Raw genomic sequence first — 26840 nt, 5'->3', positions numbered from 1 at the left:
GGGGGAGGGGCAGAGCCCGGGCCCCACGGAGGGCGGAGGGGGTCCCCGGGAGAAGCAGAGATTGGAAGAAGGAGCAGGGGGCCTGCCCTCCACCCCTACACTCTGGGCCCTAGACTCCTCGCTTCTCCTCGCCTCGCCTCGAGTCTCTGGCTTCGACCTCTCTACTCCCTTGTTTCTGACCTGTGCTCCGTGGTGTCTCTGATCTCCCCCTGCCGCCGGGGGAAAGGAGGTCTTCACCTCCGGGTCCCCCGTCCCCTCCCCGCCCCCTACCCGTTCAGCCTCGGCTTTCTCGGCGAGGCAGGGGCTGCCTGCGGGGAGCGCAGGTGGCTCCCGGCTGCTAACCCAGGAGGCCAAGGAGCAGCCCTAGAGACTGTGCATCTGCGTGTCTGTGCCTGGGCTGGACCCGCCTGCACCAGCCGGGCCGAGCCAACCTCTCCTGGGGTGGAGGATGGGAATCCAGACGAAGCCTAAGGGCCCAGCGCCTGGAACCACTTAGGACAGAGAGTGGGGAGCAGACTGGCAACGAAGGGCCCTGGGCTCTGCGGAGGTTCCCAGCAGCAGAGCAGGCGCCTACAGTGGTGCCAAGGCAACCGGAGGGGGTGGCGGCCCACCCCCTCGCACCACCCCAGAGCCAGCTGGCCTAAGGTTAACCCCTTGGCTGCCGGCATTGCCGCGTCGTGCCATCAACCCTCTCTGAATGGGGTCATTGATCTCGGGCAAGGCCAGGAGTGTCCTGTAAAACTGGTTGCAGCTTCTCCCCGGGGGTGGGGGGAAATGTAGGCATAGTCTGGTTTCCCACCGCCCTTGGCCTTTTATTCCTCTCTCACGTCCCTGCTCCCACCTGCTCCGTTCCTCTATTCAACCTGTTCCAGGATTTTCGGGGCGGGGTGGGGGGAGGGTTCCCCTTCACCTGCTGGAATCCGCAACTCCCACATAAAGCCTTTCTGTGTTTATTAAAGGGCCTCTACCCAATTTCTCCATCTGCCCTTAGGAACATCCCTCCCAGGACTCACACCTATTCTCTAACTCTGCCTACCTGCTCAATTCACCTGATACTCTGCCAGTGGATTGCTGATGTTTCTACATTGATTCAGATTTGCACCCACATCTGAAAATAATCAGCAGGCAGGGACCCTCTGTCACCACAAGTGGAGGAGGAGGAGATGAAAGAGCCTTGTCTGACACCCTGGATACTGGTGAGAGATCCTGACTCCTAGCATGGGATCTCACGTTTACACAGCCTCAGCCTCAATTCTCGGCTTCTGGGACCTCAACGTTGGTCTTTTTATTTTTTACTTTTTTTTTTCAATTATTTTTTGTGTGTCATCCTTGCACAGTGGCCGTGCTAATCTTCTCTGTATCTTTCCAATTTTTTAGCATATTAACACATTCCAATTGTAGTATAACCTTGGTCTTTTCAGTCCCTCCTCCATCATCTTGCTCTTGCCTCATGTATAGAAGTCCCTCTTACCATTCTCCTGCCTCCAGATTGCCAGGGGCAGTCATGATGGGTTTTGTTTGCTCTTTCTCCAAATAAGGGCACATGATGTTCTTTTGGAGTTTATTTTGTTGTTGTTGTTGTTGTTGTTGTTGAGACAGAGTCTCGCTCTGTCGTCCAGGCCAGAGTGCAGTGGCACGATCTTGGATCACTACAACCTCTGCCTCTCGGGTTCAAGTGATTCTCCTGCCTCAGCCTCCCAAGTAGCTGGGATTACAGGCATGCACCACCACGCCCGGTTAATTTTTGTATTTTTAGTAAAGACAGGGTTTCGCAGGTGATCCACCTGCCTTGGCCTCCCAAAGTGCTGGGATTACAGGCGTGAGCCACCACGCCCGGACTATCTTAACCATTCTTAAGTGTACAATGGAGTAGTACTAAGTACATTCATAGTTTTGTGCAGTCATCACCACCATCCAACTTCTTAACTCTTCATCTTGAAAAACTGAAATTATCCATTAAACAATAATTCCCCATTCCCCACTCCCCTCACCGCTGGCAACTACTATTCTACTTTCTGGTTCTATGATTTTGACTACTCTAAGTACTTCATATAAGTGGAATCATATAGTGCTTATTTTTTATGTGACTGGCTTATTTCGCTTAGCATAAAGTCCTTAAAGTTCATCTATGTTGCCGGCCGCAGTGGCTCACGCCTGTAATCCCAGCACTTTGGGAGGCTGAGGTGAACGGATCACCTGAGGTCAGGAGTTCAAGACCAGCCTGGCCAAAGTGGTGAAACCCCGTCTCTACTAACAATACAAAAATTCGCCAGGCATGGTGGCACACGCTTGTAATCCCAGCTACTCGGGAGGCTGAGGCGGGAGAATCGCTTGAACCCAGAAGGCGGAGGTTGCCGTGAGTTGAGATTGGGCCATTGCACTGAAGCGTGGGCAAGAGTGAAACTCTGTCTCAAAAAAAAAAAAAAAAGAAAGAAAGAAAGAAAAGAAAAAAGCTCATCCGTATTGTAATACATTGCAGAATTTCTCTCCTTTTAAAGGCAGACTAATATTCTTTTGTAGGAATATGCAACATTTTGCTTATTGCTATGGCTTGAATGTGTCCCCCAAAGTTCATGTGTTGGAAACTTTTTTTTTCTTTTCTTTTTTTTGGGACAAAGTCTTGCTCTGTTGCCCAGGCTGAAGTGCAGTGGCATGATCTCGGCTCACTGCAGCCTCTGCCTCCCAGGTTGAAGTGATTCTTGTGCCTCAGCATCACGAGTAGCTGGGATTAGAGGCGCACACCACCATGCATGGCTAGATTTTGTATTTTTAGTAGAGATGGAGTTTTGCTATGTTGGCCAGGCTGGTCTTGAACTCCTGGCCTCAAGCAGTCCACCTGCCTTGGCCTCCCAAAATGCTGTGATTACAGGCATAAGTCTTCATGCCCAGCCTTCTTTCTTAGTTTTTGAGACAAGATCTCACTCTGTTGCCCAGGCTAGAGAGCAGTGGCGCAATCATAGCTCGCTGCAGCTTCAACCTCCTAGGCTCAAGTGATCCTCCCACCTCAGCCTCCTAAGCAGCTGGAACTACAGGCACTTGCTACCATGTCTGGCTAATTTTTATTTTTATTAGTTTATTATTTATTAATTTATTTTGTAGAGATGAAGTCTCACTGTGTTGCCCAGGCTGGCCTTGAACCCCTGGGCACAAGCAATCCTTCCTCCTCAGCCTCCCAAAGTGTTGGGATTACAGATATGAGCTACCACACGTGGCCATGTATAAGAAACTTAGTCCCCAGTTCACTGGTGTTGAAAGGTGGGAAACTTCAAGAAATGATTAGATCACAAGACCTCTGCCCTCATGAATGGGTTAATGCTGTTGTTTTGATAGTGGGTTCCTGGTAAGAGGATGAAGATCAGGCCCCTTTCTCTCTCCCTCATGCTCTCTTGCCCTTCTGCCTACCACCATCAGATGATGCAGGAAGATGGCCCTTGCCAGATGTGGGCCCCTCCATCTTGGACTTCCCAGCTAGCCTCCAGAACTGTAAGAGACAAATCTCTGTTCTTTATAAATTACCCAGTCTCACATATTCTGTTAGAGCAGCACAAAGCAACTAAGACACTTATCCATTCATCCATCCATGGACACTTGTATTGTTTACACATGTTACCAATTGTGAGTAATGCTGCTATGCACATGGGTATACAAATATCTCTTTGAGACCTTGTTTTTAATTCTTTGGGGTATATACCCAGAAGTGGAATTGCTGGATTACATGGCAATTCTGTTTTTAATTTTTTGAGAAGCTGCCATCCTGTTTTCCATATGGCTCCACCCTTTTACATTCCTGCCAACAGTGCACAAGGGTCCAATTTCTCCTTTTTTTTTTTTTTTTTTTGAGACGGAGTCTTGCTGTCTCCCAGGCTGGAGTGCAGTGGCGCGATCTCGGCTCACTGCAAGCTCAGCCTCCCGGGTTCACACCATTCTCCTGCCTCAGCCTCCTGAGTAGCTGGGACTAGAGGCACCCGCCACCACGCCTGGCTATTTTCTTTTATTTTTAGTAGAGACAGGGTTTCACTGTGTTAGCCAGGACGGTCTCGATCTCCTGACCTCGTGATCTGCCTGGTTCAGCCTCCCAAAGTGCTGCGATTACAGGCATGAGCCACCGCACCCGGCCACAAGGGTCCAGTTTCTCTACATCCTTGCCAACATTTGTTATTTCCCGTTTGCTTGTTTGATGGTAACCATCCCAACAAGTGTGAACAAGTGTGAGGTGGTATCTCGTTGTAGTTTTTTTTTTCTTTTTTTTTTTTTCAGGGAAACTACCCAGACTGTGTCCTCTCCCTCTTACTCTCCTAAAGGAAGACAAGGAAGACAATGACAAATGGCATTTGCAGCAAAGCAACACCAACAGCCAACTTGATGCTCAAGGGAGAACGCTGTGCCTCTTCCTCATGGTTTCCAGTGCTCTACACATTCAGAGAAACTTTTCTGGTAATAAACTATAGAAACAATGAGACTGTGCCCATGGGCGAGACCCCATCTCTACAAAAAATACAAAAATTAGCCAGGTGTAGTGGTGTGCACCTGGATTCCCCAGCTACTTGGAAGGCTGAGATGGGAAGATCACTTGAGCCCCGGAGGTTGAGACTGCAGTGCGCCATGATCACGCCACTGTACTTCAGCCTCAGTGACAAAGCAAAAGCCTGTTTCAAAAAAAAAAAAAAAGACAGAGAGAAATTAGCTGGGGATGGTGGTTCACACCTGTAATCCCCGCACTTTGGAAGGCCGAGGCAGGTGGATCACTTGAGATCAGGAGTTTGAGACCAGCCTGGCCAAAATGGTGAAACCCCGTCTCTACTAAAAATACAAAAATGAGCAAAGCATGGTGGTGGATGCCTATAATCCCAGCTACTCAGAAGGCTGAGATGGGAGAATCACTTGAATCCCAGGAGACAGAGGTTGCAGTGAGCCGAGATCGCGCCACTGCACTCCAGTTTGGGCAACAGAATGAGGCTCCATCTCAAGAAACAGAAAAAGGGAAATGATCCCTGAAAGTATACTCTTTCGTTGTAGTTTTTATTTGCATTTTGCTAATGATTAGTGATGTTGAGCACCTTTTCATGTGCTTATTGGCTGTTTGTTTTTTGTTTGTTTGTTTGTTTTTTGTTTTTTGGAGCAATACCTATTCAAGTCCTTTGTTCATTTTTGGGTTGCTTGGTTTTTGTTGTTGGTGTTGAGTTTTAGGAGCTGCCTCTATATCCTGGATATCAATTCCTTATCAGATATATAACTTGCAAATATTTTCTCCCATTCTGCCAATTACCTTTTGAATTTGTTGATATTGTTTTTTTGATGAACAAACTTCTTAAGTTTTCATCAAGGCTAATTTGTCTATTTTGTTGTTATTGTTGCCCCCGTCTTTGGTGTCAGATCCAAAAAAATTTTTGCCAAATCCAATGTTGGGAAGCATTTGCCATATGTTTTCTTCTAAGAGTTTTAAAAGTTTAGGTCTTACATTTAGGTCTTTGATCCATTTTGAGTTAATTTTTGTATATAGTGTTAGGTAAGCGTCCAACTTTATTCTCTTACATGTGGATATCCGGTTTTCCCAGCACTATTTGTTTAAAAAACAAAAATCAAACAAACAAAAACCTGTCCTTTCCCCATTAAATAGTCTTGGCATTCTCGTCAAAAATCAGGCTGGAGTGCAGTGGCATGATCTTGGCTCACTGCAACCTCCACCTTCCAGATTCAAGCGATTCTCCTGCCTCAGCCTCCCAAGTAGCTGAGATTCAGGTGTGCACCACCACGCCCAGCTAACTTTTTTATTTTTAATAGAGACGGGGTTTCACCATGTTGGTCAGGCTGGTCTCGAACTCCTGACCTCAGGTGATCCACCTGCCTCAGCCTCCCAATGTGCTGGGATTACAGGTGTGAGCCTCCGCACCTGGCCTGATCAAGTTTAAGACTACATTGCACCACAGCACTGCAGCGTAGACAACAGAGCAAGACCCTATGTCAAAAAAAAAAAAATCATTTGATCATAGGCCAGGTGTGATGGTACGTACTTGTAATCCCAGCTACTCAGGAGGGTGAGGTGGGAAGATCACTTGAGCCCAGGAATTCGAGTCCATCCTGGGTAACATAGCAAGACTGTATCTCTAAAAAAAATGATAAATAAAAAATATAAGAAATCACTTGCAGACCAGGCCCAGTGGTTCACACCTGTAATCCAGCACTTTGAGAGGCCTAAGGGGGCGGATTGCTTGAACTCAGGAGTTCGAGACCAGCCTGGGCAACGTAGTGAAACCCCATCTGTACCCAAAATACAAAAAATTAGGCAGGCGTGGTGGCTTACACCTGTGGTCCCAGCTACTTAGGAGGCTGAGGTGGGAGGATTGCTTGAGTCCAGGAGGCAGAGATTGCAGTGAGCTGAAATTGTATCACTTCACTCCAGCCTGGGTGACAGAGTGAGACTCCGTCTCAAAAAGAAAGAAATCACTTGCTCATGTGTGTAAGAGTTTACATCAGGGCCGCTGTTCTATTTCATTGGTCTATATGTCTGTCTCTGTGCCAATACCACTCTATTTTGATGAATGTAGCTTTGCAGTGAGTTTTAAAATCAGGAAGTATAAGTCCTCCAGCTTTGTTCCTTGTTCATATTTCAACTTTTGTGATAATCATTTCCTTCTTTTTCTTTATATTTTTATCACCCATGTGTGCACTGCCTATGAGCAGAACCTAACAGGACAGTAATGGAGGCTAGGGAACTGGTTTGCAGAGTCCCACCCCACTTCCAACATCAGAGAACAGAGAAAACAAGAATGAATTTGAAGCTGAAAGTCAATAAGTAAATAACCGGCATTATCTACCCCTTTTTGCTACACAGCAGTTACACATCTGTCCATCATATTTGAATAATAACAGCTTCATCCCTTTGCCTAATAGATGCAACTGTCCTTTGCTCAAATGAAGGTGCTCTGGGGCCCTCCCCCAAAAGCAGAGATGCAAACTCTCTACAGCAATGGGATCCCTCTCCGTGTGATGTGAATTCTCCTAGTTCAGCCACATGTCCTCTAGAGTATTCTGCAACCTAAATTGTGAAGGTCATCGCCAACAACAATCCTCATAAAAACTAATAAGAGAAAAGAAGGAGAGGAAAGTTAACCAATATTTAGAGAGTATGTATAACAAAACAAGCAAAAGAAAACATACCCATGGCTTCTACAATCCTTGCTTCTATATCTGGTCAGAAGCTGATATTTATAACTTTCCTCTTCCATTTCTTGTTCCATTTTTGCTTTGCTGTGAGCCAGTCCCTCTATTCATTGGTTTGTTTGTTTTTGACCAGGTCAAGTGACCAAACCTTTATTCTTATTTATTTATTTATTTATTTATTTATTTATACCAAAAGAGTATCAATTTCTCAACAAACATTTATTTATTTATTTATTTATTTTGGCGACAGAGTCTCCCTTTGTTGCTCAGGCTGGAGTACAGTTGTACAATCACAGCTCACTGCAGTTTCAACTTCCCAAGCTCAAGCAATCCTTCCCACTTCAGCCTCCCAAGTAGCTGGGACTACAGGCATCCACCACTATGCCTGGCTAATTTATTTTTATTTTTGTAGAAATGGGGGTCTCTCTATGTTGCCCAGGCTGGTCTTGAACTCTTAGACTCAAGCCATTTGCCCATCTTAGCCTCCCAAAGTGCTGGGATTACAGACGTGAGCCACCACACCCCGACCCAAACCTTCATTCTTTTTTTTTTTTTTTTTAGACTGAGTCTTGCTCTGTTGCCCAGGCTGGAGTGCAGTGGCATCATCTCGGCTCACTGCAACCTGCACCTTCTACAATCCTTGCTTCTATATCTGGTCAGAAGCTGACATTATAACTTTCCTCTTCCATTACCTTTGAAGGGTTCAAGGGATTCTCGTGCCTCAGCCTCCGGAGTAGCTGGGAATACAGCTGCCCACCAACCACCATACCTGGCTAATTTTTGTATTTTTTTTAGTAGAGACAGGGTTTCACCATTTTGGCCAGACTGGTCTTGAACTCCTGACCTCAAGTGATCCACCCACCTTGCCTCCCAAAGTGCTGGGATTACAGGCATGAGCCACCATGCCTGGCCCCAAATCTGTATTCTTTATTGTTATTATTGTTATTATTATTATTATTATTTTATTTTTTTGAGACGGAGTCTCACTCTGTCACCCAGGCTGGAGTGCAGTGGCGCAGTCTCGGCTCAATGCAACCTCCGCCTCCCGGGTTCAAGCAATTCTCCTGCCTCATCCTCCCGAGTAGCTGGGATTACAGGCACCCACCACCACGCCCAGCTAATTTTTGTATTTTTAGTAGAGAGAAGGTTGCACCATATTGGCCAGGCTGGTCTCTTGGCCAGGCTGGTCTCAAACCCCCGACCTCGTGATCCGCCCATCTTGGCTTCCCAAAGTGCTGGGATTACAGGCATGAGCCACCATGCCCAGCCCCCAAACCTTTATTCTTAAAATAAAGGTTTCAAGAATAAACCTTTATTCTTGAAATTAGCATTCTACAAACTGGAATCCTCAGAACTGTATTGCTCTTTTTTTTTAACTTTTACTATTAGACACGGAAGTAGGACATGGCACACCAAGGAGTCCCCTGGGTTCCAGACATAGTCCTCCCTGCCTTTCTTTTGGAGTTAGAACCCAGATTACCCTTGGCATTTGGGATCAGTCATCCCAGAAAGTAACCCCTTTTTTGCCCTGAGCTCAGGTGACAGCCTTAACTTCCAGGTAGTGGAAACATTGCGGTATCTCCTCGTGAAAGGATTCCTCCCTTAGTGTGGCAGATGCTGTCATTGCCCTCCCATGTTCCTGAAGCTCTTGGGTTCACTGGATGAACTTCCAGCTGCCAGAACCTGCAGCTCTTTACCTAAGGACTCTCTCTGGCCACTGGAGCCTGCTGAGCAGGCTGAAAGTTCTGGGTAATTATACTCCCAGCCACAGCAACCTTCAACCAATCACTGATGGGAATCGGTGCGTAAATAGCCAGCTTCCTCATCCCTCAGGTCCTGCAGCTCACATTATGACTGGCTCCCTGAATTCCCTCTTAGGATTAACCTCCGGTTGTCCAGGTGTTTTGTTTGTTTGTTTGTTTGTTTTGTTGTTGTTGTTCTTGTTGTGTTTGTTTTTGAGACAGAGTCTCGCTCTTGTTGCCCAGGCTGGAGTGCAATGGTGCAATCTTGGCTCACTGCAACCTCCGCCTCCTGGGTTCAAGCAATTCCCCTGCCTCAGCCTCCCAAGTAGCTGGGATTATAGCCATGTGCCACCACGCCTGGCTAATTTTGTATTTTTAGTAGAAACGGGGTTTCTCCATGTTGGTTAGGCTGGTCTCGAACTCCCGACCTCAGGTGATCCACCCGCCTTGGCCTCCCAAAGTGCTAGGATTACAGGTGTGAGCCACCGCGCCCGGCCGGTTGTCCACGTTTTTAACTTGCTTGATAACACACCCTTTATGAGCCTCCTTTCTTTCCAATGTCAGTCTCCCACTGGCTTGCTCGGTATTCCTAGCATCGCTTTTCAAATAAATACTTGTGTTTCTCAAATAAACACTTTCCTTTGAATCCTTGACTCAGGTTCTACTTCTGGAGGGAACACAAACCAACACATTTGATATCCAAAGTTGTCCTAGGAAGTAGACCCCCAGGATAAGATTCTGGTTTTGGATCACTCATCATCCAGATGGCCCAAAGATTCCATTGCTGAGGTAAGTGGGGTGCTAATACCCACTGGAGAACTGGACTGATTGTCAGACTGTCACCCTGGTGAAATGGGATGCAGACAGGGATGCACTGCCTATGCAATAGCTCTAGTATTTGAGGTGTAAGAGGAAAATGGTAATTATAAGGACTGTGGAGACTGGGCTCAGTGGTTCATGCCTGTAATCCCAGCGCTTTGGGAGGCCAAGGCAGGTGGATGACTTGAGGTCAGGTGTTCGTGACCAGCCTGGCCAACATGGCAAACCACTAAAAATACAAAAATTAGCTGGGTGTGGTGGCAGGCACCTGTAATCTCAGCTACTAGGGAAGCTGAGGCACGAGAATCGCTTGAAGCCACAAGGCAGAGGCTGCAGTGAGCTGAGATCGCGCCACTGCACTCCTGCCTGGATGACAGAGTCTCACTCTGTCATCAAAAAAGAAAAAAAAAGGAGTTGTTTGGTTGCTGTTAATGCCATCAAAGGGTTAAAAGAATAAAAGACAGACTCACATCAGCCAGCTATCAATTTATGATACAGTTAAAAGCTAGAAGAAGCCGGGCTCACACCTGTAATCCCAGCACTTTGGGAGGATCACTTGAGCCCAGGAGTTCGAGACAAGCCCCGGCAACATAGGAATACCCTGTCTCCACAAAAAATAAATTAGCCGGGTATGGTGGTGAGCACCTATGTTCCCAGCTATTCAGAAGGCTGAGGTGGGAGGATCACTTGAGCCCAGGAGGTTGAGGCTGCAGTGAGCCATGATTGTGCCATTGCATTCCAGCCTGGGCGACAGAGTAAGACACTATCTTAAAACAAAACAAAACAAAAACCAGAAGACCTCTACGGCAGCATGTAAGGAAACCCTCACCTCCTGTGCAGGGCATACTGTGATGAAAATCAGTCCTGTAATCTGATTGCAAGAGTAGCAGGGTTTTATATTTAAAGCCCCAGCAGGTCAGGGCCGTGGGAGGGAAGGAGTGGGATCCTGAGGCCTGGTATGGGAACATCTGTTCTAAAACCCCCTTATTATGCTGAGTTATTTGGGCTGGCAGAATTGGCCTCTCCCCCTGGGTGGAAGAGCGCAGCCTCCCCTTGCCTAGATAACATGCAGATTCCTCACCTGAGGCAGATGCCTCACAAGAGGATATTTGCCCTCTTCAAGGCCTGATGTTGACTCCCCTCCATGACTCTAGACCAATAACAATGGTCAAGTCTCATCAGGGACCAAGTGGGGAAGTACTGTCCCATCTATGGAAAGAAAAGGATGATTCACCAAAAGACCTGCAGGAGCTGGTGAACATTTACCAGCAGAATTTGGCAGAACATGTTTGGGAACATATCTTGAGGTTGTTAGACTGGGGTCAGGGGGTCTGAGTTAGGCCAGGTCAGGTGGCTGAGTAAGGCTGGGTCGGGTGGCTCATGCCTGTAATCCCAGCACTTTGGGAGACCGAGGCGGGCAGATCACCTGAGGTCAGGAATTCGAGAACAGCATGGCCAACATGGTGAAACCCCATCTCTACTAAAAATACAAAAAAATTAGCCAGGCCTGGTGGTGTGTGCCTGTACTCCCAGCTACTCAGGAGGCTGAGGCACGAAAGCCCCTTGAACCCGGGCAGTGGAGGTTGGCAGTGAGTCTAGATCGCACCACTGCACTCCAGCCTGGGTGACAGAGTAAGACTCTGTCTCAGAAAAAAAAAAAAATGCTGAATAAGGGTAAGTTTATTGATATGGGATGCCCTACCTGGTAAGGATTTAACATTTTATTTTATTTTATTTCATTTATTTATTTATTTATTTATTTATTTTGAGACAGAGTCTTGCTCTGTAACCCAGGCTGGAGTGCAATGGTGTGATCTAGACTCACTGCAACCTCTGCCTCCTGAGTTCAAGCAATTCTCCTGCCTCAGCCTCCCAAGTAGCTGGGATTACAGGTGCACACCACCATGCCGGGCTAATTTTTGTATTTTTAGTAAAGATGGGTTTTCACCATGTTGACCAGTCTGGTCTCAAACTCATGACCTCAAGTGATCCATCTGCCTTGGCCTCCCAAAGTGCTGAGATTACAGGAGTGAGCCATCATGCCTGGCCTGGGATTTAATATTTTAAAGCTTGTCAAGGACACCAGAAGCCTGTTGCAATATGCCTCTGGGACAGATCTTCAAAGTGTGGAAAAACTATGAGTTCCAGCAAATGAGGTAGAGATATTGGAACTTCCTTGACAGAATACTTGGAAGAATAAAGGCTCAGAAAAGTGGGCATGCCAGAATAAAATGACTATTATATAAGACTATAGAACCCTCCAGCCTACTGTGTTCTTCATGAGGGCCCAGAAATACTCAATAAATAAAGTGATACAAAAGGTGCTAGTTGGAGCAGGGTCATTGGCATTTGCAGGTCAGTGGTAGCTGTCCTCAGCAGGCCAGAGCAATGGTAGCGGGAGCTGCTATGGAACTAGCCTTTCTAGACTCAGTGGGTATGACAGGAGTCCAGAACAGAGGTCAGGCGACAGCACGTGGTCATGAGAGGCTAAGTGGACATAATTACCATAATAGGCAGAAAGACCAGAAATGTAAGCAGGGATCTATTGTGATGACCAAGAGACCATGGTGTTCCCAGATAGGAGGACGGCGAAGGAGGGTATCTCTTGCTTATAAAAGCAAGCAAGAATGAGAGAGCAGAAGGCTGAAGTTAGCCACTGCAAAGGAAAATCCCCATCCCATACCCAGTTTCCAGGCCCAAACCAGTTTTCAGATATAGAGCCCTTTATCTTTTTTTTTTTTTTTTTAAGATGGAGTCTTGCTCTGTCACCCAGGCTGGAGTGCAGTGGTGCAATCTTGGTTCACTGCAACCTCCGCCTCCCAGGTTCAAGTGATTCTCCTGCCTCAGCCTCCCAGGTAGCTGGGATTACAGGTGCTCGCCACCACACGTAGCTAATTTTTTGTATTTTTAGTAGAGACGGGGTTTCACAATGTTGGCCAGGGTGGTCTCGAACTCCTCACCTCAAGTGATGTGCCCACCTCGGCCTCCCAAAGTCCTGGGATTACACATGTGAGCCACCAAATGTGGCCAGATATAGAGCCCTTTAATTGAAGTGGGGGCCAGTTCCCTTCAGGAAGAATCCTACAATGCCATGGCAAGTTTATATCATGGTAATTATCCTATTCTTCCCCCAAAGGTACTTACAGCTGCTTATCAGAGCAACTGCATCCTGGGGAAAGGGATATGCTCAGATCTTTCAAGGCTTTTGGATACAGAGTTGGAACTGACACTAATATTAAGAAACCAAAATGCCATCATGGGCGTGTATTAGGGTGGGACATACGCAGGCCAGGTGATGAAAGGAGATCTGGCCCATCAGTCTGCCTGATGGTTATTTCCCCAGCCCCTGAATACCTAGTGGAATAGAGGTACTTAGCAGATAGCAGATCTCTCGCGTTGGTTTCCTGAAATAAGAGCCATTACCACACCTGTAATCCCAAGTGTGGAGGCCAAGGTGGGAGGATCACTTGAGCCCAGAAGTTTGAGAGCAGCCTGGGCAACATAAAGAAACCTCATCTCTACAAAAAACCTTTTTTTAATTAGCTGGGTATCGTGGCACACTCCTGTAGTCCCAGCTACTCAGGACACTGAGGTAGGAGGATTGGTTGAGCCCGGGAGGTCAAGATTGCAGTGAGCTGAGATTGTACCACTGCACTCCAGCCTATGTGACACAATGAAACCATCTCCAAAAAAAAGAATGAAATCAAAGTCATTAGGGTAGGAAAGGCCAATTAGAAATTGCTTCCTCATCCCCCTCCCAAGAGAGTAAATCAGAAGCAATTCCCCAGCCCAGGTGGAATGGCAGTGGTGGGGAATCACTCACAAAGGATATAAAAGTGGTGGTTCCCAGGATATCCCCATTTAACTCATCAATCTGGCTCTTGCAAAAACCAGACGGATCATTGTAGATGAGGGTGCACATAACCAAGTGGTGCCCTGATTGAGTGCTGTGCCGGATGTGCTAACTTTCTTAGAACAGATCAACAGAGTCCCTGTCATTTAGTCCATGACTGTTAATTTGATGAAGGAAGTAAGATTAGAAGCAGATTCCTGCCAGGCTCGGTGGCTCACGCCTGTAATACCAGTACTTTGGGAGGCCAAGGCAGGCAGATCACTTGAGGTCAGGAGTTTGAGACCAAACTGACCAAGATGGTGAAACCCTGTCTCTACTAAAAATACAGAAATTAGCCAGACGTGGTGGTGGGCACCTGTAATCCCAGCTACTCAGGAGGCTGAGACACGAGAATCACTTGAACCCAGGAGAGGGAGGTTGCAGTGAGCCGAGATCGAGCCACTGTACTCCAGCGGGGGCAACAGAGCGAGACTCAGTCTCAAAAAAAAAAAAAAAAAAAAGCAGATTCCTTTCCCTGGGGACAGACAAAAGTGCACGTCCACAGTCTTACCCCAGGGCTATGTTAACTGTCCTGCTTTCTGTCATAATAGAGCAGAAACCTTGATCATCTTGGAGTTCCACACAACATCACACAATCCATTGTACTGATGACATTGAGCTAATGGAACCTGGTGAACAGAAATTGGCAAGGCACGTGCTTGCCAGAGGTTGGAGGATAAATCCTACAAAGACTCAAGGATCTTTGCAAAATTTGTCAGAGTCCAGTGGGCTGGCACCACCATGTGTCTCCTATCCCTAGGAAAGATGCGCAAAGCCTGGCAGGCCCCTTCAGATATGGGAGATGGCACATGCCACACTTGGAAATACTGCTCCAACTAATTTTCAGGGAACTCAGAAGGATGCTGGTTTTGAGTGGGGCCCACAACAAGAGAGGTTTTTTTCAGTCCAGGCCAAAATGCAAAGTTCCCTGCCACTTGGGCTCATATAGCCTAGCAGATGCCATCTATCTGTGATTCATAGGATACTTTGGGGAGTCTCTGGCAAGCCCAGAAGGTTCTGGAGCAAGGCCATGCCATCTACAGCAGGGGACTGTTCCAGTTTTAAAAAATAATCTTCTGGCTGGGTGCAGCAGTTCACGCCTGTAATCCCAGCACTTTGGGAGATCAAGGGGGTGGCATATCACCTGAGGTCAGGAGTTTGAGACCAGCCTGGCCAACATGGTGAAACCCTGTCTCTACTAAAAATACAAAAATTAGTCAGGTGTGGTGGTGCACGCTTGTAGTCCCAGCTACTTGGGAGGCTGAGGCACGAGAATGGCGTGAACCCGGGAAGTGGAGGTTGCAGTGAGCCGAGATTGTGCCACTGCACCCCAGCCTGGGTAACAGAGCAAGACTCTGTCTCAAAAAAAAAAGTCTTCGGTTGTGCTGCAGAGACCTGACCATTGGACAAGTATGGTGATGTGATCAGAGCTGCCCATTGCGAAGCGGGAACTGTCAGATACACCAAGTTACACAGTTGAGCTGGCGCAGCAATAATCCATCCTACCATGGAAATGGTGCATTCCAGATGAGGACTACTCAGCCTAAAGGGCACAAGTAAGTTACATGAACAGGCAGCCAGATCCCCAGGGCACGTACCCCTGTTGCACCTATGCCTCTCCCTCAACTCACACCTTTGGTCTCATGGAGAGTTCTTTATCACCAGTTGACAGAGGAGGGAAAAAAGCCCCAGATCTAATTTACAGACAAATGGCTTCCTAGGTTGGTGTGGACTGAAAATGAACTGCAGCCACATCACAGCCGCAGTCAAGGGTGGCCCTGACAGGCAGTGGTGAGGGGAAACCCCCTTGATGACAGAGCTGCTGGCATTCGCACCTGGTCAGCGGCATAAGGTGGAAGGAAAAGGGCTCTGAGCTAAGGATATACACAGATGACTAGGTAGAGGCCAGAGTCTTGTCTGATAGGTCAGAGACCTAGAAGGAGCAAGGCTGGAAGATCTGAGACGGGTTTTTGTGAGGGGAGGGCAAATGGATGGATTTGCTTGAGTGAGCACAAAGTTTGCACTACGTCTTTATCGGTACCCCACGGTGAGCATCCTCTGCAGAAGGGGTACTAAGCAACCAAGCGGACAAGATAGCCTGGCCAGTAGATGTAATATTTTTATTTATTTATTTATTTTTGAGACAGGACCTCGCTCTCTTGCCCAGGAGTGCAATGGAGTGATCACGGTTCACTGCAGCCTTGACCTCCCTGGGCTCAGATGATCCTCCCACCTCAGCCTCCCAACTAGCTGGGACAACAGGCACACGCCACCGTGTCTGGCTAATTGTGTGTGTGTGTGTGTGTGTGTGTGTGTGTGTGTGTGTGTGTGTGTGTAGAGACAGGGTTTTGCTATGTTGCCCAGGCTGGTCTCGAACTCCTGGGTTCAAGCGAGCTTCCTGCCTTGGCCTCCCAAAGTGCTGGGATTATAGGTATGAGCCACCGCACCCGGGAGACAGAGCTTGCAGTGAGCTGAGATTGCACCACTGCACTCCAGCCTGGGCGGCAGAGCAAGACTCTGTCTCAAAAAAAAAAAAAAAAAAGCTACAGTATCTACTTGGAACCAATGGTCATTATATGGTGCTGTGTCTGCTATAGCTAGAACACATGGTTCCAGGAACCTAGGAGTAGAAGTTGGAGTGATCCCCCTCACCATCATTCCCAGGAACCCACTGGGAAATATGTGTTTCTCACCCACACTACTTTTTTTTTTTTTTTATTTTGTAGAGACAGGGTCTCACTATGGTGCACAGGCTGGTTTTAAACTCCTGGTATCAAGCAATCCTCCTGCCTTGGCCTCCCAAAGTGCTGGGATCATAGGCATGAGCCACTGAGCCCTGCCTTTTTAAAAAAAAAAAAAAAGAGAGAGAAAGACAGCTGCTTGCTGTGTTGCCCAGGCTGAACTGCAGCGGCTATTTACCAGCAGGATCCATCACACAAAACAGTCTTGAACTCCTGGGTTCAAGTGATCCTCCTGTCTCAGCCTCCGGAGTAGCTGGGACTACAGGTGTGCACCACGGTGTCCAGCTTCACCTCCTGCCACTTTATACTTTGGTAGACTAGTGATCATGATCGGTGATCCTGATTCCCAGGGGTAGGTGAAGGGAATGCTTCTACCAGGCCACTCAGTAAGGATTCCACTAAAACTGAAGCTATGGCTGCCTTATGATCATTTTGAGCTCCTTGGGCCAGTAGATCAGCAGACAAAATAAAAAGAAGCTACTCTCCTGGCAGGGTGATCAACCCTGATTATCATGAGGAGATAGGGTTGCTGCTATATAATGGGCGCAGGAAGTATAAATCTAGACCTCAGGGGATTGACTGGTCACCTCGTGTTGACTCCATGAGTGATGATAACTGAATGGGCAACTGCAGCAAAACCATGATCTGAATGGATATGGAAACCAGGGGCTCAGACCCTTCAGGAACACCGCTGAAGCAGCATCATTCACCATAGCCAAAAAGTGGAGACAACCCAAAAGTCCATCAACTGATGAATGGACCAACAAAATGTATTATATGCATACAATGGAATATTATTCAGCAATAAAAAGGAATGAAATACTAATACATGCTACAACATGGATGACCTTGAAAATACCATGGTAAGTGAAAGAAGCCAGTCACCAAAAAACCTATATTGTATGATTTTTTTTTTTTTTTTTTTTTTTTTTTTTTTTTTTTATGATGGAGTTTTCTCTTGTTGCCCAGGCTGGAGTGCAGTGGCGCAGTCTCTGCTCACTGTAACCTCCGCCTCCCAGGTTCAAGCGATTCTCCTGCCTCAGCCTCCCAAGTAGCTGGGAGTACAGGCTCCTGTCACCATGCCCGGCTAATTTTTGTATTTTTAGTAGAGACGGGTTTCACCATGTTGGCCAGCCTGGTCTCGAACTCCTGACCGCAGGTGATCTGCTCACCTCGGCCTCCCAAAGTGCTGGGATTACAGGCATGAGCCACCGTGCCCAGCCTATATTGTATGATTTTATTTACATGAAATGTTTAGAATAGGCAAATCTATAGAGACGGAAACAATATTAATGGTTGCCTAGGGCTGGAGGGAGGAATGAGGAGTGATGGCTGATGGGCATGGAATTTCTTTTTGGAGTGATGGAAATACTCTAAACTTGGAATGTAGTGGTTGTAGAACTCGGAGAGTACTAAAAGCCACTGAATTGTGCACTTTAAATGGGTGAATTTTATGGCATGTGAATTATACTTCAATAAAGATGTTATAAAGGAAACTTATAACAGTATACTTCCATTTCTTCTGTCCCTGACTTTGAATATTGTTGTTAAACATTTTACTGTGGTTGGCATGTTCATGCATATTAATGAGATTGGCTGTTTTTTCAAATGCTTATTGAGCCAGGTGAGGTGATGTGAGCCTGTAGTCCCAGCTACGTGGGAGGCTGAAGCAGGAGAATTGCTTGAGGCCCGTCCTGGACTGTAGTGCGCTATGCAGATCGGGTGTCCACACTAAGTTCAGCATCGATATAGTGACCTCCTAGGAGTGGGGGACCACCAGGTTGCCTAAGGTGGAGTGAACCAGCCCAGGGTGGAAATGGAGGAGGTCAAAACTCCCATGCTGGTCAGTAGTGGGATCACACCTGTGAATAGCCACTGCACTCCAGCCTGGGCAACATAGAAAGACCCCGTCTCAGCCAGGCGCGGTGGCTCACGCCTGTAATCCCAGCACTTTGGAAGGCCAAGGCAGGCGGATCACGAGGTCAGGAGATTCAGAACATCCTGGCTAACACAGTGAAACCCCATCTCTACTAAAAATACAAAAAATTAGCCAGGCGTGGTGGTGGTGGGTGCCTGTAGTCCCAGCTACTCGGGAGGCTGAGGCAGGAGAATGGCGTGAACTTGGGAGGCAGAGTTTGCATTGAGCTGAGATCGAGCCACTGCACTCCAGCCTAGGCGACAGTGCGAGACTCCGTCTCAAAAAAAAAAAAAGAAAGACCCTGTCTCTAAAAAAAAAACAATAAAATTAGTCAAATTCTTATTGGTCAGTTGGATTTTCTCTACTATGAAGTTCCTCTTCAAAGTATTTTCATCATTTTCTATTGGACTGTTTTTTGTTTTGTTTTGTTTTTTAATTGCTTTGTAGTAGTTCTTTATATATTCTTTGTATATTCCAGATATTAATTTTTTTCGAGACGATCTCCCTCTGTCACCCAGGCTGGAGTGCAGCGGCACCATCATAGCTCACCGCAGCCTTGATTTCCTGGGCTCAAGCGATTCTTCTGCCTAACCCTCCCAAATAGCTGGGACTACAGGCAAGCACCACCACATCCTGCTAATTTTTAAATTTTTTTGTAGAGATGGAGTCTTGCTATGTTGCCCAGGCTGGTCTCAAGGAATCCTCCTGCCTTGGCCTTCCAAAGTTGTTGGGATTACAGGTGTAAGCCATCACACTGGTCCAGATATTAATTTTTTGTCACTTAATATGTGTTATAAGTATCTTCTAACATTCTGTGGCTTACCAACACTTTAGTTATCTTTCTTTCTCTTTCTTCCTCTTTCTTTCTTTCCTTTCCTTTTTCTTTTCTTTTCTTTAAGTGATAGAGTCTCATTCTGTTGCCCAGGCTGGTCTTCAAGTTTCGGGCTCAAGCTATCTTCCCATCTCAGCCTCCTGAGTAGCTGGAATTACAGGCATAAGCCACCATGCCCAGCCCAATAAGATATTTTGAGAGAGAGAGAGACCACATTCATATAACTTTTAATACAGTGTAATTGTTCCATCTTATTATTAGTTGTAATCTCTTACTGTGCCTAATTTATAAATTAAACTTTATCATAGGTATGTGTACATATGAAAAAACATATTTATAGGCCGGGCGCAGTGGCTCATGCTTGTAATCCCAGCACTTTGGAGGCCAAGTCAGAGTTCACCTGAGGTCAGGAGTTCAAGACCAGCCTGGCCAACATGATGAAACCCCGTCTTAGCCAGGCATGGTGTCACATGCCTGTAATCCCAGCTACTGGGGAGGGGGGACTGAGGCAGGAGGATCGCTTGAACCCGGGAGGCGGAGGTTGCAGTGGCTGAGATTGTGCCACTGCACTCTAGCCTGGGCAACAAAGTGAGACTCTGTCTCCAAAAAAAAAAAAAAAAAAAAGCATAATATATATAGGGTTCCTTACTCTCCACGTACAGGGTTCCATACCATCCACAGTTTCAGGCAACTACTGGGGGTCTTGAAACATATTCTCTGAAGATAAGGGGGGACTACTATAGTGTTAATTTACTTTAAATTCTATAGTTGTTCTACCTTTAGCCATTGTGAACTGCATGGTATATATTTTCTCATCTTCTTACCATTACCTTTTAGCATACACGTTCAACAAACATTTGAGGCTGGGCATGGTGGTTCATGCCTATAATCCCAGCACTTTGGGAGACCGAGACAGGTGGATCACCTGAGGTCAGGAGTTCGAGATGTGGCCAACATGTGAAACCCCAACTCTACTAAAAATACTAAATTTAGCCGGGCATGGTGACGTGTGCCTGTAATCCCAGCTACTCTGGGGTCTGAGGCAGGAGAATTGCTTGAACCCAGGAGGTGGAGGTTGCAGTGAGCTGAGATCGTGCCACTGCACTCCAGCCTGGGTGACAAGACTGAAACTCCGTCTCAAAAAAAAAAAAGTTTGAGAACCTACTGCGTGCTGTGCCCTGGGCTAATAGTGGAAGAGAATAAAGAAGAGGAATGAAACGGGAAGCTAGACAGAAGAATTTGAACATCAGCATATGAACGTTAGTAGGAAGTGGCAAGCTCCCGCTTGGGCTTGAGAAGGCCATCCAGTTACAGGGAAGCCAATGGTTGGCCCTTTGGTGATTGGCCAGATAAGGCGGAAGTTTTGCAGTCACTCCTTGGTTTCTGGCATGAGCAATGGCTGGAAGGGGCGTAAGTGGCTGAGATAGGCCACCCTGGAGGAGGGCCAGGTTGTGAGAGTACACTATGAAAGTGCAGAGTGGAGGGAAAAGATAGCTCAGGAGGGACGGATCTGGGGGAGAACCGACATGGGGGGAGGTGATAGGAGGAAGACTAGCTAGCCAGGAAGATAAAGAAGAAACCACCAAACAGATAGGCGAGGACCTGGGGTGCAGATATTTCCAAGAAGGGACAGGCTGCGTGTGTCAAATGCTGCAGAGAAATCCAGCTGGGAGCCGGGCACAGTGGCTCACGCCTGTACTCCCAGCACTTTGGGAGGCAGAAGTGGGAGGATCATTTGAGCCCAGGAGTTCAAGAACAGCAACATAATGAGATCTCATCTCTACCAAAAAGAAAAAAAAGAAAAAATGAGACAGGAGGATTGCTTGAGCCCAGGAGGTCGAGGCTGCAATGAGCCGTTGATTGTGCCACTGCACTCCCACCTGGATGACAGAGTGAGACACTGTCTAAAAAAAAAAAAAAAATCCAGCCAGGGATCTGGAGTCACCCATTAGATGTGGCCATTAATAGGTTATTCATGGAAAGGGGAGATGGGGGAGAAGCTTGGCGGAGGAAGAGGAGAGCGTCACTCCGAGTTGAGCTGTGAAGGGGAGGAGAGCCATAGGGCCATGGTTCTAGGTAAAGGAGGATTGTCTGGTGGGTTTAACAGGACAGACTCAGGCTTTGGGGGAGGCATGAGTAGAGGGAGAGTGGGCTTCTTGGAGAGGGGTCGACTGAGGGAGGGAGACCTGAGGCCTGGGTATGTGTCGGTACCTGACGGAGGACTCAGGGTGGCAGGGAGTGGTATTGAACAGCCGGAGCCCCCAGGGGATGGGTGGAGCTGGAGGAGGGAAGGTGATTTATTAAATTCTTCAAGATCCAAGGATGTTTACTGAATGGAGAGAAAACCTCACTATTGCCAAAACTTGGTTTCATGTGCAGTTTATTAAGCTAATGGGTTTATCAAATAATTGATATCTCTTTAAACAATCAACATCTCTTTAATAGTCACCTGAGCAAAAGTTAACACTTAGGAGTTTGACAAATTAAATTTTTCCTAACATATTAAACATGAATTACCTAGACTGGCCACGGTGCTTCACACCTGTAATCCTAGCACTTTGGGAGGCTGAGGCGGGCAGATCACTTGAGGTCAGGAGTTCAAGACCAGCCTGGCCAACATGGTGAACCCCTGTCTCTACTAAGAATACGAAAATTAGCCAGGTATGGTGGTGCACACCTGTAATCCCAGCTACTCAGGAGGCTGAGGCATGAGAATCACTTGAACCCGGGAGGTAGATGTTGCAGTGAGCTGAGATTGTGCCACTGCACTCCAGCTTGGGTGACAGACTGAGACTTTGTCTCAAAAAATAATAATAAATAAAAGAATTCATGTTTATATTAAAAAAAACATGAATTACCTAAACAATGAAAATTAAAATACTATCGTGCATTTACTATGCATCAAGCACTGTTTGAAGTGCTTTGAACGTATTCTTCATTTAATTCTCACAACAACCCCACGAAGGACATTCAATTATTATCATCTGGTTCCCACTTTGCAGCTGAGGAAACTGAAGCCCTGAGAGGTGAAGTGACTTGCCCAAGGTCACACAGCTGGTGAATGTTAGCACTGGGATTTTTAACTCGGTCCCATGGGCCCTGGAGACGCTGCTTCAATTACACACCATAATGAAATTATGGATGATTTATCTGAACACTTTAAATGCCTTAAACAATTTTTTTTTTCTGAGACAGAGTCTCAATCTGTTGCCCAGGCTGGAGTGCAGTGGTATGATCTCGGCTCACTGCAACCTCTGCCTCCCAGGTTAAAGCAATTCTCCTGCCTCAGCCTCCCGAGTATCTGGGATTACCTGCATGTGCCACCATGCCTGGCTAATTTTTGTATTCTTAGTAGAGACGGGGGCGGGGGGGTTCACCATGTTGGCCAGGCTGGTCTCGAACTCTTGACCTTGTAATGTGCCCACCTCGGCTTCCCAAAATGCTGAGATTACAGTCATGAGCCATCGTGCCCGGTTTTTTGTTTGTTTGAGACGGGGTCTCACTATATCGCCCAGGCGGGAGTGCAGTGGCATGATCTCAGCTCACAGCAACCTCTGCCTCTAGGGTTCAAGCGATTCTTCTGCCTGTAATCTTGTAATCCCAGCTACTCAGGAGGCTGAGGCACGAGTAGCTGGGATTACAGGCACCCGCCACCACGCCCAGCTAATTTTTGTATTTTTAGTAGAGATGGGGTTTCACCATGTTGGCCAGGTTGGTCTCGAACTCCTGACCTCAGGCGATCCACCCACCTCGGCCTCCCAAAGTGCTGGGATTACAGGCGTGAGCCACTGCACCCGCCCGACAATTTTTTTTTTTTTTGAGACAGGGCCTCACTGTGTCACCCAGGTGGGAGTGCAGTGGCACAATCACGGCTCACTGCAGCCTCGACCTCCCCAGGCTCAAGCAATTCTCCCACCTCGACTTCCCCTGTAGCTGGGACCACACAGGTGCCCGCCACCACGCCCAGCTAATATTTTGTATTTTTTGTAGAGATGGGGTTTCGCCACGTTGGCCAGGCTGGTCTCAAATTCCTGGGCTCAAGTGATCTTCCCGTCTCGGCCTCCCAAAGTGTTGGGATTACAGGCATAAGCCACAGCCCCCGGCCACCCTAAACAATTGACAAAGCATACACCAATAAAATTATTTGAAACATACTAAATCTGGTTATCTGGCAAACTGAGGGCTTCTTTGTGATGGTAAACTTCCAAACTCTCTTTATTTTTGATTTAATTTAATTTTATTTTATTTTGAAACAGGATTTCCCTCTGTCGCCGGGCTGGAGTGCAGTGGTGTGATCTCAACTCACTGCAACCTCCGCCTCCTGGGTTCAAGCGATTCTCCTGCCTCAGCTTCCTGAATAGCTGGGACTACAGGTACAAGCCACCACAGCCAGCTAATTTGTGTATTTCTAGTAGAGACGGGGTTTCACATGTTGGCCAGGATGGTCTCGATCGCTTGACCTCATGATCTGCCTGCCTCAGCCTCCCAAAGTGCTGGGATTACAGGCGTGAGCCGCCACGCCAGGATACACCAGCTTATTTTTATATTTTTCGTAGAGATGGGTTTTCGCCGTGTTGGCCAGGCTGTTCTCGAACCCCTGACCTCAAGTGATTCATCCACCTTGGCCTCTCAAAGTGCTGGGATTACAGGAGTGAGACAGTGCACCTGGACCCAAACTCTCTTTAAAGTAGAGGTGTCTCTTCTGTCCTTGCTTGCTTTTTGCCTTCATCTCATGCCCCATCCCCCCATCCCGCTGATCCCGCAGAGGCCTGTCCATGATTACAAGCATGTTTTGACCCTCGAGCCCTCCTGTCTGTGTGGCCCTGATGCTTTCCTGGTTTATCTCAGGTTAGCCTAATTCTCTTTGTCTTGCTGATGCTCAAACTACCAGCAATGGACTTCTCAGCACTGCCTCTGACATCCTTGAAAGTTTTCTTGCTTCCTGGGATCAACCAGATTTTCAAGTCACATCCTGATTTTCTGTTTTTTGTATTGAGACAGGGTCTCACTCTGTTGCCCAGGCTGGAGTGCACTGGCACAATCACGGCTCACTTCTGCCTCAACCTCCCAGGCTCAAGAGATCCTCCGCTCTCTGCCTTCCAAGTAGCTGAGACTACAGCCACACACCATCATGCCCAGCTGATTTTTCTTTTTTTTGAGACAAAGTCTTGCTCTATCGCCAGGCTGGAGTGCAGTGGTGCGATCTCAGCTCACTGCAACCTCCACCTCCCAGGTTCAAGTGATTCTCCTGCCTCAGCCTCCCGAGTAGCTGGGACTACAGGCGCGTGCCACCACGCCCAGCTAATTTTTGTATTTTTAGTAGAGACAGGGTTTCACCACGTTGGCCAAGATGGTCTTGATCTCTTGACCTCGTGATCCCCCCACCTCGGCCTCCCAGAGTGCTGGGATTACAGGCTTGAGCCACTGCGCCTGGCCAAGTCCAGCTGATTTTTAAATTTTTTGTAGAGACAATGTCTCACTATGTTGCTCAGGCTGGTCTCGACCTCCTAGGCTCAAGCAGTCCTCCCACCTCAGCCTCCCAAAGTGCTGGGATTACAGGCCTGAGTCACTGCACCAGGACCTGACTTTCTTTTTCACACTCCAAGACAGAGAATCCATTATCATCCTAAGAATCTTATTTCCTTTGAGTGGAAAAGTATTAGAGATTAAAATCTGGATGTGGGGCCACATTTAGTGTGGTCAGTGGCCTCCAGTGGCGAAGAGTCCTGGTGTGAGCAAACACCCCCCACGGTGAGGTCCTGCAAATCCAGGGTCTGCTGGGCAGATGAGGCAGAAGACAGAGGTATTTATACATCACAGCTACTGGCAGTCCTTCGTGGCATCTACCCTCCAGGCCTTCCTGTCTGAGATGAAGAAGGAATGGCAGGAGCCACCAAACTGCCGGCTCATTTCATCATTGACACACCTGCTACCAGGCTTCCAGCACGTTTACCTCTCTGCTAAGTCACAGGAGGAAATCCCTACTAATTCCTGGGGTTTGCTGGCCAAAACGATGTGTAACTTGGTGCATGAGTGGCTCCTACAGGCTCTGGGCTGCTGCTTCTCTCTGCACAGACCCAGGATTAGGTGTGTTTACTCTCCCCTAGGCTTGGAGGCTTCCAGGTCCCTCAGCTTTGGTTTCAAACTTCTATATCCCCAGGTGCCTTGCACAGTGCCTGACACATGGGTGGTACAGAGTGGGTTCAAAATAAATGTTTGTAGATTGACTACCTGAATGAATAAATGAACCAACTTCCCCCATCTTCTCAAACTGGAGGCTAGGAAACTCCATTCTTCCTATTTCCAAAGGATAAACTGAGGCACAGACTGGAAACCGCGCCCCACCCCACGGCTGATGTCAGAACCAGTATGTTTCCTCCAAAGCAAGATGGGTTAATGTTGGGCCCCTCCCAAGTCTCTCAGCTGACAGCGCTGGGTTCTGAGATAGAAGCCTGGGCCCCATAGACACCAGTCTCTACTCCCCACCCAACCCCACCCAGGGCCCCTTCAACACCACGGGCCCAGAGCCAGTTGAAATTAACCAGTGCAGGGACAGGCCTGTGGCTCTGGGTCCTGATTGGCTGCTCCACGGTCTGTTCAAAAAGAAACAAGAGGTGGCAGGGCACGGGGGCTCACACCTGTAATTCCAGCACTTTGGGAAGCCTAGGCAGGTGGATCACTTGAGGTCAGGAGTTCGAGACCAGCCGGGACAACATGGCAAAAACCCTGCTCTACCAAACATACAAAAAATTAGCCAGACATCATGGCATATGCCTGTAATCCAAGCTACTTGGGATGTTGAGGCAGGAGAATCACTTGAACCCAGGAGGCAGAGCTTGCAGTGAGCGAGAACGTACCACTGCCCTCCAGCCTGGGTGACAGAGTGAAACTCCGTTTCAAAAAAAAAAAAAAAAACTAAAAAAACCAAGAGGAGCTGGGGAGTGATGGCTCACTCTTGTAATCCCAGCACTTTGGGAGGCCGAAGTGAGAGGATCACTTGAGTCCGTTAGTTTCAGACCAGCTGATGCAATATTGGGAGACCCGGTCTCAACAACAACAATCAGCCCAGCATGGTGGTGTGTGGCTGTAGTCTCAGCTACTTGGCAGGCTGAGGTGGGAAGATCGCTTGAGCCCAGGAGTTTGAGGCTGCAGTGAGCTGTGATCGCACCACTGCACTCCAGCCTGGGTGACAGAGCCAGACCCTGTAACTAAAAACAAAATGAAAGAAACAAGGAGCCAGAGGAGGGGGAGCTTGGACTTGGGGGCTCCTTGTCCTTCTCCAGGCTCTCGGAGGGATAGCTGAGTCTGAGTGGAGTCAGCTGGGGTCCGCTTGACCTCCCACCACACAGGGAGACTGACGCACAGAGGAGGAATAGAAGTTTCTGGGGTTTTCCCTATGAGGTCTCCCCAGAGCTAAACCTTCCTGCTGGGATTAGGGGTGGGCTTCTCAAGTCCCCTACTTGGGAAAGTCCACAAAGGAGGAGAAGCCAGGGCCAGGGGTTTGGGGCCCAGAGAGGTTTTTGCTCCATCAGCCAGGACTTTGGGCATCTAACTCCCTGCCTGGAGCATCCTGAAGGTGGCAGAGGCCCCTGGTCTCAGGGCCCAGCACAGGGAAGGCTCCCACAGCAGCCCCCATGCACACTGGGGTTTTCTCCTAAAAGTGATAGCTACTATTTATCAAGCTTAACTGTGTGCATGGAGCTGTGCTAAGAGCTACCTGTGCAACATCTTCCTA

General features: G+C 47.7%; 1 long non-coding RNA gene and 2 other non-coding genes across 3 annotated transcripts; 1 reads left to right on the top strand and 2 right to left on the bottom strand.

Moving 5' to 3' along the window:
* The first annotated feature begins 7 nt into the window (after positions 1 to 7).
* On the top strand, positions 8 to 25332 carry LOC103892841 (uncharacterized). Its single transcript, XR_008515622.2, has 6 exons — positions 8 to 1196; positions 3412 to 3483; positions 4258 to 4434; positions 9562 to 9692; positions 23362 to 23478; positions 24107 to 25332. It is a non-coding gene; the product is annotated as an uncharacterized LOC103892841 (long non-coding RNA).
* Positions 1295 to 1396, bottom strand: LOC112129751 (U6 spliceosomal RNA). Its single transcript, XR_002912108.1, has one exon. It is a non-coding gene; the product is annotated as a U6 spliceosomal RNA (small nuclear RNA).
* LOC112129851 (small nucleolar RNA U3) lies at positions 4262 to 4467 on the bottom strand. The gene has a single exon (XR_002912193.1). It is a non-coding gene; the product is annotated as a small nucleolar RNA U3 (small nucleolar RNA).
* Positions 25333 to 26840: the final 1508 nt, after the last annotated feature.

Source organism: Pongo abelii, chromosome 19 (assembly GCF_028885655.2).
Source record: "Pongo abelii isolate AG06213 chromosome 19, NHGRI_mPonAbe1-v2.0_pri, whole genome shotgun sequence".
In the NCBI taxonomy this organism is placed as follows: domain Eukaryota; kingdom Metazoa; phylum Chordata; class Mammalia; order Primates; family Hominidae; genus Pongo; species Pongo abelii.
This window is presented reverse-complemented; position numbering and strand designations above follow the sequence as displayed.